The sequence below is a fragment of the Lissotriton vulgaris genome, chromosome 4_1 (genome assembly GCF_964263255.1).
Source record: "Lissotriton vulgaris chromosome 4_1, aLisVul1.2, whole genome shotgun sequence".
Classification (NCBI taxonomy): domain Eukaryota; kingdom Metazoa; phylum Chordata; class Amphibia; order Caudata; family Salamandridae; genus Lissotriton; species Lissotriton vulgaris.
This window is the reverse complement of record NC_141691.1, coordinates 1,253,142,062-1,253,163,751: the sequence shown is the minus strand read 5'-3', so window position 1 is coordinate 1,253,163,751 and position 21,690 is coordinate 1,253,142,062. Positions and strand designations below refer to the sequence as shown.

General features: G+C 44.5%; 1 pseudogene; it reads left to right on the top strand.

Annotated features, from left to right (window-relative positions):
• The first annotated feature begins 20,478 nt into the window (after positions 1 to 20,478).
• On the top strand, positions 20,479 to 20,848 carry LOC147723107 (small ribosomal subunit protein uS10 pseudogene; annotated as a pseudogene).
• Positions 20,849 to 21,690: the final 842 nt, after the last annotated feature.

The window sequence follows — 21,690 nt, the reverse complement described above, 5'->3', positions numbered from 1 at the left end:
TTTAGGCAAAGGTCTTGGCAAGAGTCCTCGCCACGCGTCTGGGAACGGTGATGTCCTCTCTGGTGCACCTGGACCAGTCTGGCTTTATGCCTGAGAGGAACACTGCCCTTAACATCCGCCGGCTCCCCAATGTGATGGTGCGTCATATTGTCACTTTATACATCCATGACATTCAATTTGATCGAATGGCCGTATCTTTTTGAGGTTCGGGTGAAAGCTGGGTTGGGCCCTAAATTTATACGGTGGGTGAGGCTGCAGTAAACTGAAATCCAGGGGTAGGTTAGAGTCAATAACTACACTTCCCGAACGTTCACCCTAAGGAGAGGCTCCAAGCAGGGGTGCCCTCTGCCCCCATTGTTTTTCCTCATGCTGGAGCACTTGGCGACCTGGATTCATCATGATGTGATTTTACAGGGTTTTAGATGGTTGCCGGAGTGTGAAGATAGAATATCTCTCTATGCCGACGACATATTCCTGTATCTTGCCTCTCCATACAAATCAATCCATACTGTTCTTAACATCTTCACGAACTTTGGGAAGAATTCAGGGTGCGCAATTAATTGGAGTAAGTCCGTGCTGTAGGTGCTACATGGACAGACCCCCCGTCTCCCTAAAGACTGTGCACTGGTGGTCTCAGTGGATGGATTTAAGTACCTTGGAGTCTTCATCACACCAGATCCGGCTCTCTTTTACAGCCTCAATTTGTCACCCCCGTTGGCCAGGCTGCGCTCGGATGTTAAGCATTGGAGTTTGCTGCTTTTGTCGCAGGTGGGCCGCGCTGCTCTTTTTAAAATGTTGGCTCTCCCACGATTTTTGTACATTCCCCAGAACTGCCCACACAGGATTCCAGATACATATTTTGTAGCGGTGGAAGGGGAGATACGCACATTGCTATAGGATGGTAAAGCCCCAAGGATTGCGCTTCAGAAATTGATGAAAGGATGGTATGATGGGGGCATTACACTGCCGATGTAAGGTTGTATTATTGGGCCTCGCAATTGGTGGCTGTGAACCGATGGAGATACACCCCGCCAGACGACCCGGCATGTGCCCTGGAAAGGTTTCAGATGGATTATTCGGGCTATCTCGGGGCTCTGTATTCCCGCACTAAGAAGCAACAGTATATTGGCCCCACTCTGCATACGGTACAGATCTGGAGGTTAGCTAACTCGCGTGAGCGCTGGGCAGGGGTAATCACCAAGGCAATGCCATTGTGTTATTCACAGAATTTCTGCATGCTTTGCTATCACCTGCGGTTTGATTGGTGGGATGTCATTGGTATCTCGACAGTCAAAGACCTGGTAAAAAGAGGAGCGATTCTCAGATTTGAGGAGTTACAATGGGCCTACCAATTGGCCCGGGGAGATGTTTTTAGGTATCTACAAATCAGGCATGCTTTGCAGGCAGCCTTCCCTAGCTGTGAGGACATACCGGAATCGTCACCCCTTGAGGATCGCTTGTTGGATGGGCTGTTGCAGTCCAATAAGATCTCCTTGACCTATAAAAACGTAGTAATAATTTGCCTAATTCCTTTGGGAAGCTTAAGGAGCACTGGGAGGGAGAACTTGGGCCGATTGAGGAGAATTGGCGGCAGGCGCTTATGTCACCCAGAGAAGCTGCTATCACGGTCAGATTTAGATTAATCCAGCTTCGCATCCTACACCGCTCCTATTTGACGGGAACAACACTAGCAAAAATTGGGTCTCGGAAAGATGACCTGTGTTTTAAGGGTTGCCGGCAGCCGGCTACCTTTTATCATATGGTGTGGGAATGCCAGTTTGTGCGGAAATTATGGTACAGAGCCACAGCTCATATGCAATCTGCATTGGGGAAGACGCTAAGCCTGACGCCCCGCTTGGACCTGCTTAATGTATGGGACAATACAGACCTAACTGAGATGGAGCAGCAGTTGGCAACGCTAGGCTTCACGCTAATCAAGAGGGAGATAGCGAGAGGGTGGGGCGGAGTGGCGCCGCCGCCAGTGGCAGTATGGCTGAAAGAATTCGACAGATGTATGGTAGCTGAGAAAGAAGTGTTTATAGCTAGGGGGTGCCCAAAGAAGTGGGATAGGAAATGGTCTAAGTAGAATTCATATAGGGGGGAGATATGTTTAACACCTGTGGTGGAATTGGAAATGCGGAGAAGTAGAGGCAGAGAAGCAACTGTTTAATATATATGCTTTTCCGGCCTTTGTCCCAAGTGCTGTGTTAAATGTCACTTGCAAGTACTGTATGTAATTACTGTCTATCTGTCTGTCATGAACTCTAATAATAAAAATATTTAAAAACAAAAAAAAATAATAAATGTTTGTTGTTGAAACAAACTAAGGTTTGTTGAGAGGTTAAGAACAATGATAGACATGTTTACTTTGGATTGGTGCCTGCCCTGGATGGTATTTATCATAGCTTATGTGAGACAGAGTAGACTGTCACTGACTGAAGAGTCTTTGAAGAGAATGTAAAAGGAAAAAAAACGTGCCAGAGTAGCAAAGCCAAGGAGAATAGAAGTTGTATTTTCAGATTACTCCCATGAATCACAGTAGTTTGCAAGCACAGCATATATTTTGCATATGTATGTATGTTATCAAGCGCCTCGCTCTGACTCTGAATCTCACTCACTACCTATGTTAATTTATTTTCAGCTGTGTCAACCTGCCATGCGTTGCCTATCGGCTGCATGGTTACACAATCAATCAAAACAAAGTAACTCATGTTGTCTCTTACAAATATATAAGCAATGATCATTTGGATAAGATATCATCTGCCTTGTCGTAGTAGTCAGGGCAGGGTGAAAGTGAAATTGAGCATTTGCCCTGGCTTTGTATGTAACAGAGTATGACCAGTGCTATCCATAATAGAAAAAATAAGATGATTGTGTAGTCAGCTTCCCCACCTGCAGACAGTAATAAATAAAAATTACTTGAGTCTGTCTCACGATGAGTATGTTTGTCTTTGGCGCAAGCTGACTGAGCTGGCATGCCAGCTACAACAAGGTTACGTAATTTAGCTGAACAAGAGAGAAAAAGAAAACTGGTGTACTCAAGCCCATAGATACCACAAATGGTATGGCATGTGCTTGCTAGTGCTGCTGTGCCACCATGTGTGTAGAATTAATTTTGTGTTACTGTTTTGCGAACAGTATTGGTTACAATAGTCTTTTTCTTTTTTGATATAGCTACACCTTCCCAACCAAAAGCAAAACCTGACAGGAAGGAGTTGGCAGCCATTGCCCGGCTCTAGAGGAGGAGGAGGCGGCAGCAGCTGCAGCCTCCTCCAATGCCCCTGGCCCCAGCCAGGCCCTTCGAGTGGTACGGCGCTGCGGTCTGTCAGCAGCCTGCCGCACTTCATCCAGTACTGCTGACCCCCCCTGTAGATGCAATTTCCGAGCGTTTAAGTGCTGCATGCTCCTGCGAATGGCACGCCTAGAGGAGCTGGCAAAGGAGGTCCTGGCAATTAACCTGAGACTGCGAACCCAGCGATAGAGATACCGTGGGATTGCCCCTTTTTTATTATTTTTTTTGGTGGGCGGGCATTGGGTTACGTTGGGGAAAAGTTGGGATTGATCTATATTTATAGACAAATTTATTTTTGAATTTTATTTAACGGACATTGGTTGGACTCTTTTTGTCTTTTTGGACATTGATTGGGGTTAGGGGGAGGGGTGGGTCAGGTGTTGTGGGATTTTTCACATTAATTAATTTTGTTAGGGGATTAAATTATGTTTATACTTAAACTTTACATACAATGTAAATGTTTTGGGGGGGGGGGGTTACTCTTTTATGTTACATGTTTTCCTGCTGCAGGGCTGCAACAAATTTTTGATTTAAACAATCCGCCAGTTTTGTAGCACACGAACAGATAGATGCAGTACCCTCACTGAGTGACTTGTCCTACTAGTACTGTCAGTCTCTCCTCTTAGTCTATGCAGTCTACAACTGGACTCAAGGGTGTGGGTTTGTGAATTAATGAATTAATTTCTATTATTAATTATTTCTCCCCCCAAACGTTTTATCTTACCTGTGATTGATGTTTAAACTTAGGCAGAGTGATGGCTGCATGGTGATGATGTATTGGTTCCCCAAGAAGCCATGGTTGCGGTGGTAGTACAGTATACACTGGCAGTAGCATTTGAAAAAAAAGAAAATGAGACAGTCAGTCACCTGAGAGAGACTATGGAAGGAGTAGTAGAACGAAGTACAGTACAGTACACAAGAAGACTGCCAAAAAAGAAACCATAATAATGATTATTATCAATGCTAAAGTAGAATCAAACGTAATGGTGGCGGGTATAGCCTAGTACAACAAGTTACAAACTGCAGTTGACTCTAGTCACTCGACACAAGCATAACCTTTAGTACTGTAACTTAAGAGTGGGATGATCAATCCAATTGATGCCGGCAATCAAAGAAAAAATTGGCTTGCAAATATACTGAGCATGGATGAGCATTGGCAAGCAGAAGAAGATCCTCACCCTGCCTTGATTGAAATTGAATTAGTGTTGCTCTCGCCACATCCGCTCCACCAAGTGTGTGATCAATTATTGGTGTCAATTTAATTTAGTCACACCTCAATATAAATAACACAGCCCGGGGGAAGGGGGTTAGGGTTTGATGAATGTTTGGGAAGGGTGATTTGAGGGAAAGGTTTGACAAAGACAAACACTACACATGGACAACAGCAACTGAACACACACAATCTTGCAAGACGACCATCATATATCTGGTAAGGGAGAAAAAGGAAATGCATGCATGATGATGATGACTTGATGGTTAATGATGATAAGTAGTACTTACTAACTGGAGTAGTAGTAGACAGTACCGGGCAGCATTATACTATTAATTATTATGCTATTTGACTAGCCTGTCCGCCCGCAGAGAGACCCAAATTACATTCATTTTATGTTCTGTTGTACCGGGCTTCCTTTTAGTAAAGAAAATGAAAAACTATCTGTAGGGATCAATTATCAACAAAGAGCAAACATAATAACAACAACATCAAACACACAGTTGTAATGATGGGAGAGAAAATTAAATCAAAATATTTAAAAGATGAAGAATGATACTAAAGTTACTGTATGTTATCCTAGTCAAATTGGTGCGTTGCATCTCGCCATTCCTCTTGGTCCTCCCTTTCATGGACGCTGCGTCCGTCAATCTTGGGTGTCACTGCCTGCCTGGTAGATTTGGATTGGTAGGTGAGTGTGAGTTGTTTTTCTCTGTTTAGCACAGAGTAAAAGCTGGCCTGTAATTGTAGATGGAAAAACAAAAGTAATTTTGAAAAATCAAAGAGAAAAAAAAGCATGAATTATGGAGAAGTGCAAACACTTTCAGAGGCGGCATTGCTAAATCAAGTCTACTCTGTTGTATGTTTCAAGCATTAACCTACAACAGCAACAGGACAGAGGAGACCCATGGCCGACCCAACCTCCACTTAGATTAGATTTTGACTGGGCCAGACAGTCACAAAGCACTCATATACAGCAACATAGCATTTCCCATAGTAAGTAACTAAATCAATGCATGGCTGTCAGTACTACAATCGTGACTACCTGACTCCACCACTACTACACAGACATGTAGGTCTGCTGTGGTTGTCGTGGACTTGTTTACCTGTATTCCACTTCGTGATTTGAAACGCCCTGAGTTATTCCATCAATCATCTCCGATCCAACTGACTCATTTCGAAGATACTATGTGGTCATCATCATGGTTGTCCAACTCAGTCTGTAGTGTACCAAGTGAATCCAGATTCCATATTTAAAAATGCAGTGGATCGGCCTGTAGTAGAAGAAGTACAATTTTGTTATTAAACAACAAGAAGGGAAACATTGACTTGAGTGAGTCACTTTTAGTGTATAGTTAAAATACTAGTACACTTTGACTTCACTTCATGCACAATAAACAACAACAACACAAACACCAATCACTCAGAGTCAGCGTCCAATTCATGACATAATTACCTGCTCCTTCTCATCTTAAGTTAAGTGGCATTCTCTCTTGGCTCCGAAAGGAGGATAGTTATAGTCATCCTGTCCCGCTTCTTTTGGAGGGACTTGACGAGGCAACATTTCTTGTACTATTCTCCATCCAATGTCTGGCTTGAGGGAAAGGGATTTAGGGCAACTCAGGAGGATGGAGCAGGACTCAGAGGAGTGGATTTAAATGCACACAGCTACAACTCTTATTATAGCAATAAAAAGAGAAGACGGTAGTGATGGATTTGTTGTGATTCGAACCAGAAAGACAGAGACACACACAAATAATGAAAGTAAATAAGGAAGAAAGAAAGTAACAAGTTGAAAGCCTAGTTGTCAGGCAAGGAGAGCTCGACCTCAAACTCTGGTGGTTTAACCAGAAGTAGGTCATCTAACACACTACTTCCGTCACCTAAGTCTCTGTCCTCATCTTCCTGATGTGTTTCATGTATTTTGTACTCGGGTGGTATAAAGTGTTCATTCCTTTTGATCATGGTTAACCTCTCAACGTTTTTGGGCGAGAGACTGGTCCTTTTCACTGTTACAATGCCACCAGCAGCACTGAAAACACGCTCAGAGGAGACCCTTGCGACGGGGCAAGCTAGATAGTTTATCACCAGCGTGCTGAGGACTGGCACCTTTTCCCATACCAATTGATCAATTTAGATCTCTGTTGGGTCCTCCAGATAGGCCTGGACCATCTTTTAAATGCTCAGGGTTGCTACGTTTTGCTGGGCCTCTTTTTCCTTTGAATAAGCACTGGACCTAACAAGCCCTTTCTGTAGATACCAATCCTGTGCCGATTTTACTGGGGCTGATAATCCTTTTCTTGCTGGGGTTGATGGTGTTGGTGACTGCAGTGAGCCAAACATACTGCCCTCAGGCTCTAAAGCTAAAATTGATGCTGGATGCCCTGCTACAGTACTTGTGGATTGGAATAGCAGGCCTTTAATTACCGGCCGTTCTTTTTCCAAGTCCCTGGCTGCCTCAGCTATCCAAGTTTTGTTCTGGGCAACATCCACTTCTGAAAAAGGAATTAATATCTTGGTGTTCAGTGCTGACTTGTGCCGTGGATCCAGAATTGTGGCAGAAATGTAATGTTTGTCTGACACAATCTTAGTTTGCACCCTTGTCTTTTGAGCTAAGTGAAGGGCTAAGCTCTCCACCAACTCATATGCCTAATTGTTTTCCTCCACACCTGCATACGTGTCAGACACCGCCTTCAGTTGTTGCTGTAGCATGTGCAACAATAGTATAGCTTGGCCCATAGTACAGTCCTCCATACTGATTACACTTGTGAAGAGCTCAAAAGGAAGTAGCATCTCATTCAGGAATTTAACTAGGCCCCATCGGTCCATCTCAACGGTCATGCCTTTCAGAGTAGCATCCCCTAGTCTTTGCATGACATAGTCATTGATTGGTCTGTACTGCTCAAACTGATGTTCAAGCATGTAATAAGTTGAGTTCCAACGTGTTGGCACCTCCTGGATGAGTGCTTTGACTGGCATTCTATGCTCACGTTGATTGATCCTCAGCTGCTTCTGGGCTTTAAAAGAAAGGCTTAAATGTGTGCATATTCTTCTGCATGTGGTCAGTAAGTTGCTGACTCAGTATTATTTTTTCAGAAAGTCTTGAACAATAATGTTAATGCAGTGCGCCAAAGACAGGACCCTGAAATAGCCACAATCACCCATGGCCTTAACCATATTACTGTCATTGTCTGTGGCAAAACCAATGTTAAGCCCTGTTGGGTACAGCCATTCAAAGACCTTGCTGCTAAACTCTTCCAAAATGTCTGCAGCAGTATGAGATTTCTTCATGGTGAAGATGGCTACAGTTGCATGTTTACGAGTGGCATTAAAAATTTCAGCAGTGTCAACAACACCTGCTGCAGTTATCCTTTCTCTAACACCCACAAAAGAGATCCAGTGTGCAGTGATGCATAAGTAATCAGTGGCTTGGCAACTGGTCCACATGTCTGTTGTCAGGTGGATATTGTGAACAGCACTCTGCTGCAAAGCTTGTCCAAGCAATTCCAGCACGTCGTGATGTAGTGCTGGAACAGCAACTCTTGTGAAAAAGGACTGGCTGAGAACCTTCCATTTTGGGCAGATGACTGTCACAAATTCCAGAAAACTCACCCCTTCCACAAAAGAAAAAGAGAGACGGTCCAGCGCTAACATTTCAGCCAGCTTCGCATTGTGCAAACGTGCCGTTGGGTGGTTGCGTTCGTACTGCCCCTCCAACCTAAACATGCTGACAATGGTAGGCTGTTTTTTTTCCTTTCTGGTGTCAGTGATGCAGTTGACTTCTTGAACCCAGATTGTTTGAGGCTAAACGGCACCCTTTTTTTCATTGCGATACTCTGTTGCCTTGGTGTCTCAGGCTCGGCCTGACTCTTACTACTGTGCCACTGAGATGTTTCTGAGGATGATGACGATGTGGGTGGTAGAGCACTGCTGGGGACAGAGTTACTCCGTGTACCAGAGAAAATGGCTTCTTCTTGTTCACCTTCCATCACGATCATATCATCTTCTACTTCTTTATCCACACCAACAGCAATGGGTGCAGTTTTACTCTTTCTTGGCCTTTAAGGTGTTCCTCCCACTGGATCAAGTGGTATTTTTTTAGATGGGTTGTTTGGAATCCGCTATCATAGTTTGTGCCAAGCTTACCTCGACTAACACTCTGTTGACAAATTGAGCATATAGCAACGTTCTCCTCTTTACTTCTAACCAAAAAGAAGTCCCAAACTGGGGAGGTGAACTTTCTTGCGTTGCTGGAGGTGCCACTTGCAATGGCGGATGAACTGGAGGGTGTGCCTGGAATTGGAATCTGTGCAGCACCACTACCTACTGAGGTGGTGGTTGTGCTGGATGTAGGTCCCTGCTTGGCCTTTGCAAATGCAAATATGGAAGCTGGAGGTGGTGTTGGTGTTACCAACAAGGAGTTTCATGGTATACTGAGGACAGAACAAAAGCAAACATACAAATGTAATAGAAGTGGAACTTGTTTGGCATTAATTTGCACATCACATCATTCAGGGCGCTGCAGCTGTCAAAGGGGGTGGAAGCCGTAAGCGAAGAGGAACATAGGAATGACATGCAGGCCTATATGGCAAAAGCAACACACTACTAAACTACTACCATAAAATAGCCACCATCCACACGGTCACTCACAATCACAACAAGAAAGAGGCCTGGAAAACAATGGACTCAAGCAGGCCTGGCCAGACAAACGGGGCATACTTGCTAAACAACACAGCTTTAAATGCAAAAAAGAAAATCCACTGCCCTAAAAAAGGTTGGAAAGTTACGCAACACAAGTACAACCACACCACACACACATCCAACAAAGGCATTTATTTGACACACATACAAAAAGTGAAATATAAAAAAAAACTCATTTTGCAAATCAATCCAATGCCATTCATGCCCTAAATGATGTTTAGATTCAACAGACACCGCAGAAACAGCTGTTTCATGCACCCATGAGTAGCTCTGGACCTACTGGCTTAACGGCCTATTGGCTGACTAGGCCACAAGCTTGCAGGCCTATGGCAAAAATCACATTGGCTGGCTCCACAAAATGGCCACCAGCCACTTGGCCAGGCCACCCACAGCAACAAGAAAGGGAAGACAGTAGATGCAGGCCTATGGCAAAAGCACACTGCCTGGCTCCACAAAATAGCCACCAGCCACATGGCCAGGCCACCCAAAACAACAAGAAAGGGAAGACAGACAATGCAGGCCTATGGCAAAAGCACACTGCCTGGCTTCACAAAAGGCCTCCAGCCACTTGGCCAGGCCACCCGCAACAACAAGAAAAAGGAAGACAGACAATAATGCAGCCCTACAGCAAAAGCACACTGCTTAGCTTCACAAATGGCCGCAAGCCACATGGCCACACCACAACAACAAGAAGCATAAGCCAAGAGGGACAAAGGAAAGACATGCAGGCCTATATGGAAAAGCAGCACACTACTAAACTACCACCACAAAATGGCCACCAGCCACATGGTCACTCACAGTCACAACAAGCAGGAGGCCTGTAAAACAATGAACTCAAGCAGGCCTATATATGGCCAGTCAAAGGAGGCATGCTAATCAACACAGTTTTAATGCAAAATAATTGCAAACACGAAAATCCACAGGGCTTAAAAAGGTTTGCAAGTTACACAACAACCACACCACACACACACACATCCAACAAAACAAAGGCATTTATTTAACACACACCAAAAAAGTAAAATACCCCCCAAAAAAGACCACAGAAACAGCTATTTCATGCACCCATGATTAGCTCTGGATATACTGGCTGAAATGCCTATTTATTGGGCCAGAGTACTGGACTAGTGAATTACGTGAATATTGCAAATTGATTGCAAATGTTGGAGAAAATGTAGTGAATTTACATACAAAGAAAAACAACTAGGCCCCTACTGAAACTATAGACCACCCACAACAATCAATTCTAAAAAAACATGAAAAGTTTCAAAAAAGTAGGTGCAATGCCCTAATGAAACAAACAACACCAATTCTCCAACTTACTTGTAAAATCTCAATCCAAGAGTCTTCAAATCCAATGATATATGATACAGCAGGCACAAAGAGTGATTCTTCCAGCTCCAAATCCAAATGACAAGAGAGCAGGACATGGACAAAGCATTGGGGGGAGCCTGCTGGACAGGAACAGGAAGTTGGAGACTCTGGGGCACTTCCTTGCCCTTAAAAAAAAAGAAAAACAACTCCTTGCACAAAAGAGTACAGCCAAATGTTAATCTGAGGAGTTTTTTTCATCCAAATCATCATTTTCGGGAAGGTTTTACGCTGTTCGAGAGATATTCTTCTCCAGATTGCAATTTCTGCGTGTTCGGCATTGCGATCTGCAACAAACTTTTGCAGGGTGTCCGATGGCGCTTCTCACTGACGTGTTCACAATCGCACAGTCTCGCAGAATCACGTGGCCGGCTACCAAAATCGTGTGACGCACGCGAACGGATAGGAAATCTCATAGGAGAACGCAGGAATCCCGGTAAGTCACTACCGCATGTGTGAAAATGCATTTTTGAAGCGCGAATAAGAAAAAACTCGGCTACGTTGTGGATTGCAGAGTTTTCGGTAACTACGTGTTCTACCGAAAATCTGAAAATCCACCCGCAGAGTGGATTTTAATGCCCAGGGTTAATCTGAGCCCAGTCCAAACCAGTTCTGTCCTCACTGGTGCAGTATGACCAGAGAGGGTGGAAACAGCATTTTGCAAGGGATATAGGCCCTATTCAGGTGCAAATAAAACTCCTCTCACTACTCTAAATGCAGCCAAGCCCCATTCAGCTCAGCTCTGAGTCATCCAGGAAAGATCAGGAACACCTGAGTCCCCCAGTGGCTGTCTACAGTGAATGCACATCCCCAGTCCCTGTCACTCTAAAACCAGACAGTCAATCCACAAACTGGCAGAGGCACAAAGAATGGTTAAACAAGAAGAGGCCTACTTTCTAAAAGTGGCATTTTGAAACACACAATTTAAAAACCATCTTTACTAAAAGATGTGTTATTAAATTCTGAGTTCAGTGAGCCGAAACTTTATTCTTCCATCTTGTCCCAATGGGAAGCTGTACTTGTCAGATGTTGCAAAGCATCTCGCATTCCATCCTATGGGGCAGATATACTTTCAATAGTGAAAAATAAGATTGGCAGTATTTCACTGTCAGAACATGTCACACACACCAGTACATGTCATACCTTTCACATACACTGTACCCTGCCCGTGGGGGTACCTTGGGCCTACCATAGGGGTGCCTTACATTTAAGAAAATGGAAGGTTAAGGCCTGGCAAGTGGGTGCACTTGCCAGTTGATTTCGACATGGCAATTTAAAACTGTGCAAAGACACTGTAGTGGCAGGTCTGTGATACCTTTTCAGAGATACTGATGTGAGTGGCACAATCAGTGTTGCAGGCCCACTAGTCACTTTTGATTTACGGGGACAAGACTGAGCTATTGATCCTTGGCAATATCACAAATAGGCCCTCAGACATAAACTGGCCAAACTGCTTGGGTCCAGCCCCAATACCCAAAGAAAGGATAAAAAGCCTAAGATTCTGGCTGGACAGGTCACTCAAACTTGACCACTAAGCAATAAAAGAACCGGTGAAATGATTTAGAATCCAAACGCAACTGAGGAAAATACTGCCTCTGCTCCCGGAAACAGCACGCAGAACTATGGTGCAGGTATTACTACTCCTTCAGTTGGACTATTGTAACTCACTATACCTGGGCACCCCGAATGCCACAACAAGGAAACTTCAGGTGGTGCAGAATAGCACAGCCAGGCTGCTACACAATATTCCTAGAAAACACTCAACGAAACCAGCACTGAAAGCATTAGATTGGCTACCCATTGCAGAACGGATAAAGTTTAAAATCACTCTGCATTTCACGCAAGACCCTCTGGGGTACGGGTCCAAAAATTAACCGCTCACTAATGTCCTTTCACCGACCTTCTCGCAGCCTGAGATCAGCCAACCTATTTCAGTCGAAGATTCCAAGAATCCTAAGAACACGTTCAGGAGGTCGGATGTTTTCATACAACACATCCATTTTATGGAACACACTCCCGATCCAGATTAGATCAACGACCCACCATTTTACATTCAGGAAGCAACTAAAAACATGGCTCCTCCAGAACTTGCAGTAATACCATCAACTTCTTGTGGTTGCATCTAGCGCTGAGCTGCCTAAGGGTAGCCATGCGCTCTATCAAGAATGGATTAATCATAATAATTATAATAATAATAATTTACAGGCCCTGGCACACTCAGTGCACTTTACTAGGGACGTACCAGTAAATCAGATATGCCAATCAGGGAGAACCAAATTGTAATAACAATTTGCACAGGGAGCACTGCCACTTTGGCACGAAATCTCTGGGTTTTTAGGCTCTGCAGACCGTAGTTTTTGAGCATGGGCTGATCGATGCCTGGCATTGTCATTATCAAGACGATAACGGCTATACTTATTACTCCTCCACCCATAACAAAATGGCCAGTTTAGATTTTTTTTTGTTTCTGATCAGCGTGTAGGGGCGGTCACTATTGTTTCCCTGACAAGGATTCTATCAGATCATAATGAATTAGTAAAAGAAAGTCCTTGGGAGCGTTCTATTAAATTTCCTAGATCCTGGACAGTCGAAAGAAAGCTCCTTCTGGATCAATCCTATTGGGATAATATGGGATGCTGGATTGCTGAATTCATGAAAATTAATAGTGGAGCCACCTTAGACTGCATTGTCATGGACAGGCTCAAGGCAGCACTGCGTGATGAGACCAAAAGCTTTGCAGCTTTTTGCTGGAAGAGCATTCAGGCGCAGATTAAAAGCCATTTTGAGGAGCTACGGGCGGCAGAGCTGGATTTAACAACTAATTTTCAGCTCGGGCGGGAATTAGATCAGTGTCAGAAGCCAGTCACCATATTAAAATCTAAACTTTGGAGTTTTTTGGTCAGGATGTAGCAGCAAAGTATGTGCAATTCCCCATGCTGATGTATGAATTTGGCAAAAATTCGGGTAAAATTCTTGCCAAAAGGTTACAACAGAAAAGTGTTGCAAATCGAATTGTCCGAGTTCTGGATCAACACGGGTGCATCCAGGATACACCAGCGGGGGTAATGACATTTTTAAGAGTTTTTATACTTTGCTGTATGACAAGGACTCCGGAGCCTCCCAAAGTGACACCTTGGTGGATGATTTTCTTCAGACCCTAGACACCTTGGTGATCACACCAGAGCAGAATGAGGTACTTTCTACCCCCAATTACTTGGGAAGAGGCTGAGTCTGCAATTGAATCTCTGGCTAATGGGAAGGCTGCCAGCCCGGATTATATTCCTCTTGAATTCTACAAGACTCCTGCCATCAAACTATGGTGGTATTGTTTAAAAAAAAGGAAGAGAAGCTTGAGCTAAATCCTTCTTCCTATCGTCCAATTTCACTTATAAACACCGATAGTAAAATATACTCTAGAATTTTATCCTCTAGACTTTCACAGGTCATTACACCCCTGGTCTCGCTGCACCAACACGGGTATATCCCGGGCAGGGATACAGCTGACCATGTCAAGTCATTGCACTTCTGGACTGAACGCAGACCACAGGATCCCCCCTTAGTGTGATCCTGTTGGATGCCGAGAAGGCGTTCAACAGGGTCTCCTGGGTGTTCCTGTGGGCTGTGTTGCGCTGGAAGGGCTTCAGCCCTGAGGTCATCCTGGCCCTCCAGGCATTATATATCTCTCCAGTGGCCACAATTCAGATTTCTGAGCAAGAGTCAGGGTGCTTCAACATCAGCTGGGGAACCAGACAAGGATGCCCTTGTTCACCCCTGCTCTTTGCCCTGTATATCAAGCCCTTTCTTAGCAAAATTGAAGCGAGCAAAGCCATCTGTCCGATTAGGGTTAAGGGGTTAGAGTATAAGATACTGGCTTACGCCGACAATATCGTGGTTTTAACTAATGATGTTGGATCTGCTTTCCCTGCCTTAGAGACGCTTGCTGCACAGGTTGGGGCACTTTCAGGCTATAAGTTAAATATTGCAAAAACTCAGGTCATTCGGTCGGAAGCCATGCCCCTTTCTAATATCTCTGTTTTTACGGAAGCAACAAATCTCGGGGTCAGAATTTCCTCTGTAGCTGCTGAAATCTTGGATTTAAACTTCCTCCCAGTTGTTGACTTCCTCAACACTAAGTTGGAGAGGCTCGATCATCTACACCTGTCACTGTATTGCTGCTGTAATGTTCTGAAAATGATAGTCCTTCCAAAGTTTTTCGACTTGTTCAGGACTATCCCTCTGGATATTTCACAGACAATGCTGGCCAGGGCTGAGAGGATCTGTCTTCGGATCCTCTGGGGATACCGTCGGGCACGAAGAGCGGCCAAGAGGACTTGCCTCCCCAGGGATTGAGGGGGCTGGGCGGTCCCTAACCTTTTATTCTAGTATTGGTCTGCCATGTTACAACACTTTGGGTATCTATTCTTGGGCGATAGGGCAGATGTTCTCCAATGTACTAGGCCACCCATATACGAGATAGCCGTGGGGTAGGCTGCTAAGGGCATCTTAATGCATGTGCTGGAGTCTAGTTATTTTTAAAAAACAAGGTTCAAAATCATCTGGGCTATGTTTTCAGTCTGGCAGAAAATCCGTCAGAAGCTCATTGTCTCGAAGGTAAATTTCTATACGCCCTTTAATGCTGTAGGGGTGTTGACATCTATATTTCAGTATAATGTCATTTTTAAATGGCAGAGTATGGGCCTGAATTATATTGGGGATTTAGGTTTTGATGGGCAGCTGGCCTCTTTCTCCTCCTTAAGGGAAAAGTTCCATATGCAAACCACAGATTTTTTTAAATATCTTCAAATTAGGAGCTTCTTAGATAAATATCATCATAACACTCCCACCATTTATGATAAAATTGTTCTAATTGAACTTGTTAAAAGGAGGGTCAAAATAGTTGCTACCTACCAATATCTTTTATCAGGCTTTTCTGTTTATCTGGATGCTCAGAATATTAAGTAGGTTGGGAAATTCGGTATGGCAGGAGTGGATGTGCGACCTGCGCTGGAATTAGCTAGCTATGTCCTAGTATCTGGCAGCTTACAGACGCAGTTATATGGCTATGTTTGACTTATATCTCACTCCTGCTAAAATTGCTAAATGGGGGGAGAAAGGGAGGCTCTTGCTCCAGGTGCAGACTCCAAGCGACAGACGCAATCCAAATGTTTTTATTTGTGCCCAAATTTGGGGGACTTCCTGGGTGATATTGAGGTCTTTATTAATGAGGTGCTTGATATTCCGGTGGAGATCTCTCCAGTGTTGGTAATAATGCGGTGCGAATACCCTGGAACTATCGAAAGATCAAGATATAATAGTGCATTTTTGTTTATAGCCATGGCAATGATACAGCTTTGTAAAACCTCGCAGTGGCTAATTTCCGAAGCTCCTACATTTTTCAATTGGAGAGCTAGGATGTTAGTTTGGTATAATCTGGAGTCCTCCGTGTATTCACTAAGTGGGAGAAGAAGGCATGTGCTGGCCTCTAAGATTTGGGCTCCTCTAGAGCAGTGGTCCAAGCTGTGAAAATTCTCTTTATTTGATATTTGTCTCCCCTTTTCAATTATGCTTCTTATTTTCCAATAAGGCTTATTGATTCAACTCTTTGTATTTTCTCCACTGTTTTTGTGTTTTTTTTTTAATAAATGTTATCTCATCTTGACCTAGATTTATGTGTTTGCGAATATTGTAACCACGACTCCGTATATTTTGTGTTGTGTATCTTTTTGAAAAGTATTAAATAAAGTTAAAAAAAGGGAGCACTGCCACTTTGACACTGATCAACAGTGGCAAAATGCCCAAAACAGCTAAGCCAACAAAAACGAAATCCAGCACAGAATCAAAAATACAGGAGGTAGAGGCAAAAAGTCTGGGGAAACCATGCCAAAGATGCCAAGTCTAACAATAGGAGATCATTCTCCCAATAAATCAAATGTAATCCAGACTGACCAGCTGCAAACCAACAAGATGGTGACCTCCATCTGTTCCTCACAGAACTCCTCCCTGGAGGGACCTCCTTCCTGCTGCCAATGGGTCAGCTCAGGAAGGTCTCCCAGTTTGGCCACTAGCTCCACTGTAGGTTCCAGGATATCCCCCTCAGGGTCTGCCTCCTCCTGGACAATGGGAACTTCTGGGGAAGTTTTCCCATGCCCCATGCCCCATGTCCCCTGCCCCTCCTCTTGGCTGGCACCTTGGCCACTGTTTCAGTCTCCGGGTCCTCTTGATTACCCCTACTGGCTGCCTTTGTCTGAGTGGTCACACAGGCCCACTCAGGCAGACCAAACATCTTTAAATGCGCCTGGTGCACAAACTCCTTCCAAGGGGAACACTCCAGGTCATTGCCAAGCGGACAGTCAACAGGCATGAACAGACTTACAGTGATCTTCAAGGAATCTGAGACTCCCCACTCAAAGGGAGCCCCAGACAACTTACACAGGCGCTCAGATTTGTCTACAGCAATTACAGGGTGAAGTACACTGGGGATGACCAGCTCCTCAGACACCCATTGACACCAGACAGATGTCACACTGGCTCCTGTGTCTCTAAGAGCTTCTACACTCCTACCATTGATGGTCACCCACTGCAGGTACTTTTTAGTGTTATCTTGCAGGCAGATTTCCTGGACCATCACTCTATCTCCTAAGGAGATAAGGGTCATCACAGCTGGCTTCTCACCCTCACTAGGAATTAACTCCTCCCCCAGCACTACACTAACTAACCCTGATGACCGTGCACCAGTGGGTGCTAGTGGTACCTTGGGGCACTTGGGATCATTCTGCATTTGACCCTCCTGACCACATGCATAACACTTGCAGGATCTGAGTTGTCTTGCCTACTCTTAGGGGGCAACGGTTTCCTAGAAGTGGGGGGCAGGGAATCTTTACCCTGGGAACTATTCTGTGGCCCTTTAGAGAACTCCTTTTGGTTACCCTTTCCCCCACATTCTTCTGCTGGGGACCTTGCCCACCATTTTCTGGATTTCCCACGTTCCCCTTGTTGCGCCTGGCGCTCTTCCAGTTGTCTACCTCTTAAGCAAGCTTCCTGGGGTCAGTGAGCTTACTATCCTTCAGATGCTGGCGCTGCTCTGGAACACAAAGACTACTCAAGTACTCCCAACCAATCAGATTGTGCAAGGCCTGGTAATCAGTTAACTTGCTGCCCTGTATCCAACCATCCAGTGCTCTGCAATACAGATTTACACATTCAACCCACGTATTGGATTCAAGCTTTTTGAAAGACCTAAACGTTTCTTGGTTCTGCCCCGGTGTGAGCCCATACCTGGGGCAAAAAGCCTCCTTCATATTGGAGTAGGTCAGAGCACCCGCCTCCTCCAAAGGTTTCAGGGTTTCCTTCCAATGGCCTCAAAGTTTCTCGACAGGCCCGCCCCCAATTCTTCTTAGGAACCTCATTTGTATGCATTGCTGCCTCATAAGATGCAAACCAAGCATAAATATCCTCCCCCTACTGGAAATTCTGTATTAGGTTCTTGGGAATGTAAACCTATCCCTCTTGCACTGGCTGTGCGCTGCCACTAATTAACTGGATTCTGCCTGTGTGGCCTTGATGTCCAGCTCTCTCATGCTGAACTCATGTGACAAAATTAATTTATTTTTGTCAAAGGCATGAGTGTTCTTGCTCCCCTCTGCCTTGGCCTGGAGCCTCATCACCTCCAACTCATGATCCCTGGCCCTTCACCTTTCCTCCAATTCCTCTGGAGCCAAATTCCTGAAAGAACTATTGCTGTCAGCCACAGAGGCTGCTCTCCCACTTGGTAACTTCTGGGATCTGAAACCATCTTCTGGCACACCCACATCCACTTCTGCATCATCTGGCTCCCCAACTTCTCTGCCCTCCCACAAGGCACTCAAGGCCTTCTGCTACTGCTCTTTTCTAGAGGTGCTTTTAATAGGGCATCCAAAGTTTTTGCAAAATTGCTTGAGCTGCTCTACTTTGTAGGTATGCACCATTTAAATGTTAAACACCAATTCTGATTTCTCTTCCTAGTTCACTAGTTAGAGGCATGGTGCGTGGATACTTCAATGGTCAGCTCAAAAATAGAACCACTAATAAAACACAGTAAGGGGTAGCATACTCGTCTGCACTAAACTAGTGATGTACACCAATCACTGTGGGTCAAGTACAAATACAAGCCCAAATCCTCAGCGTTGACCACCAATGTGATAGATGGGGGTCTCTAGTTGGCAGAGGTAGGTACCTTTGTCCAAAAGGGTACCCTTGCTTCTGGTCACGACAAGGGGGAAACACACTAAAAATGACTCCTGCTTACCCTCTTGGTAGCTTGGCACGAGCAGACAGGCTTCTCCCAAATGCAATGTGTAAAGTATTTGTACTCAAAACACACAGTAATACAGTGATAACACCACAAATGGACACCACACCACACCAGTTTAGAAAAGTAAAGTATCTTTACCTAAACTCAACATGACCAAAATGACAAAAATCCAACATACTTGTAATAAATCCAAAGTACGGCACAGACATCAAGAAGCGTGGCGTCTGGCACCAGTACCTTAGAAACAAAGCCAACAAACAGCCACTAATGCGCCATTAACATGGGCAAACATCCCTGGCGGCGGCGGCGGGACCGTAGCAGTCTTTACTAAGGCAAACTGGCAGCATTGTAATACAGCAGGCAGTCCTCCTTTTAGGCGGGCAGTAAGACCCCCAAAAAAGCTCACTCCATCGCGGTCCCGCCAACATCTAAATCAGGGCCAAAGTGACGCAACAGGCCTCATGCTATCAAATGCACCTTATGGAAGACATTGGCTATAGACATATTACAAATCATAAACCTACAACTTGGCCCTAATTTAAACATGTGAAGTTTCTGGTACCCTAGAAGAAAAACAAGTGTACCTACATCTTGTCCCTATACTAAACATGCTAGATGTGTGGGAACTCCATCTGAATTCCAAGAAAGTGCATTAACATATTTTGTGGGCTCTTCATAATGTCCATAGCTTTGGTATACCTTCTGGTCACCAACTTACCTGAACAATGATAAATCGGGTTTTGTCATTAGACTTCCCTCATAGACATTGTGATATTTCATGTTCTTATTCATCACCTCTACAGCCATCATTGTTACTTTCTCATAATTAAGGGCCGTTCAAGTAAAGACAAAAAATACTTTTAACCCCTTCAGTGCTGCGCGAATTCCGCTGTGGTGCTGAAGGTTCTAAAGAACCAATAGAACCATGACCAACGGTTCCGTCATAAGCACAGGCCAACCGACGCTCATGACGGAACCGTTCCGTCATGAGCATGGAAGGAGTTAATATTAAGAAGGAGCAGTAAACAAATACAATCGCTGTGCAGCAGTACCAGGTGTTTTGTCTAAAACTCTACTCTCTCTCTCTCTCTCTCTCTAGTCGCCTTTCTCCTATCATGTCTCTCTCATGGTGCAAACTCACACAGAGACACACACATGGGCAGATATCCATACATAGACAATGACTAAGACACACTATTCCATTCAGACATGATTTAAGAGAGGGAAAAAACACCTACACAAAGTAAAAGTCAAAGATACTGAGAGAGCTTAACACTGACAGATTCCAAGGTAAAGTCCCAAAGAGAGACAGAGACAGAGAGAAAGGCAAAGGCAAATGGGTAATGAAATCTGGTACAATTACTGAGAGAGAAACATTGAGACTTGCATATAAAACAAAAGGAAGAATAGATAAAGTGTCCAGCAAATGTGGAAGTGCAAAATCCTCATAAATGAGCAGTTATTGTGCTAAAGAGGTAACAGGAGGGTGCCTTCATTGTTAAAAGTACATAGTTGCCTTTCGAATTCAGACAGTGAGGTCTGCTGATCTTCTTTCCTGGCTCACCGCTGTTCATTCGTTTCTTAATTTGAGGACGAATAAGTCGGCCAGGAAGAAAGCACATTAGCTATGGCATTTAAAGATGCCGGCAAAGCACCTGTGGAACAGGAAGTAGCTATCCACCGTATTCGAATCACCCTGACTAGTCGCAATGTGAAGTCACTTGAAAAAATGTGTGCAGATCTAATTAGAGGTGCGAAGGAGAAAAACCTGAAAGTGAAGGGGCCGGTTCGCATGCCTACCAAGACTCTGCGAATTACTACTCGAAAAACACCTTGTTTTAAAGGGTCAAAGACTTGGGATCGTTTCCAGATGCGTATTCACAAGCGCTTGATTGACCTCCACAACCCTTCTGAAATTGTGAAGCAAATTACATCCATCAGTATAGAGCCTGGGGTAGAAGTGGAAGTTACCATTGCTGATGCATAATTTACTCGTTTAATAAAAGATTATTTTTTGTGAAAAAAAGTACATAGTTGTTGGTTTTGCAAATGTACTTGACTATGAGTCTGTGCAGATTAGTGTGTGTCTTCATACTTACAACAGTAAGCATGCATGGTTTGTGTCTTCAACCTAGCAGACAATATCCCTAGTGTTGAGCAGCACAGTGATACAGCAGTTTTGCCCAAACACTGGTGGACAACCAGACAGTGTGCTGACGGCTGTGCACCAGTAGGACTGGATGCTACCAGTGCCCAATCATATTCCTACCACAATGGGGCGTGGGGAGGACATGAACACAGCACGTGGCTCAGGAGCAGCGTGAGGACTTCCCCATCACACTGCAGCAACTGCACCTTCAAGTGACAATAAATGCAAAATAAATCGCTGCCATACATGGCACCATGAGGTCCAGAAATTGCACTGCTCTAAGAAACACATCTGTCTCCCATAGAATCTGACAAACTGAGACATCCAGAGTGAGACTCGCACTGCTGACACACACAGATATGCAAACCCATTGACACTTAGACATACACCTAGAGACAGACATCCTACAGGCACACTACACTCAGACACACACGTCATCAGAAAGACACATACCCATAACCATACACATTGAAGACACACACCCTCGAGAAATAACACCCACAGGCACACATCACTAGAAATACACACATGTACACACTCCCAGAGTGATTCACACACACAATAGGAGGCACATACCCAGACAGAGGGACACACACTCAACCCCAGAGATGCCCATTCCTCTAGAGATGCATGCAAACAACCAGACACACCCACACACATGCACACATTGACACACACGC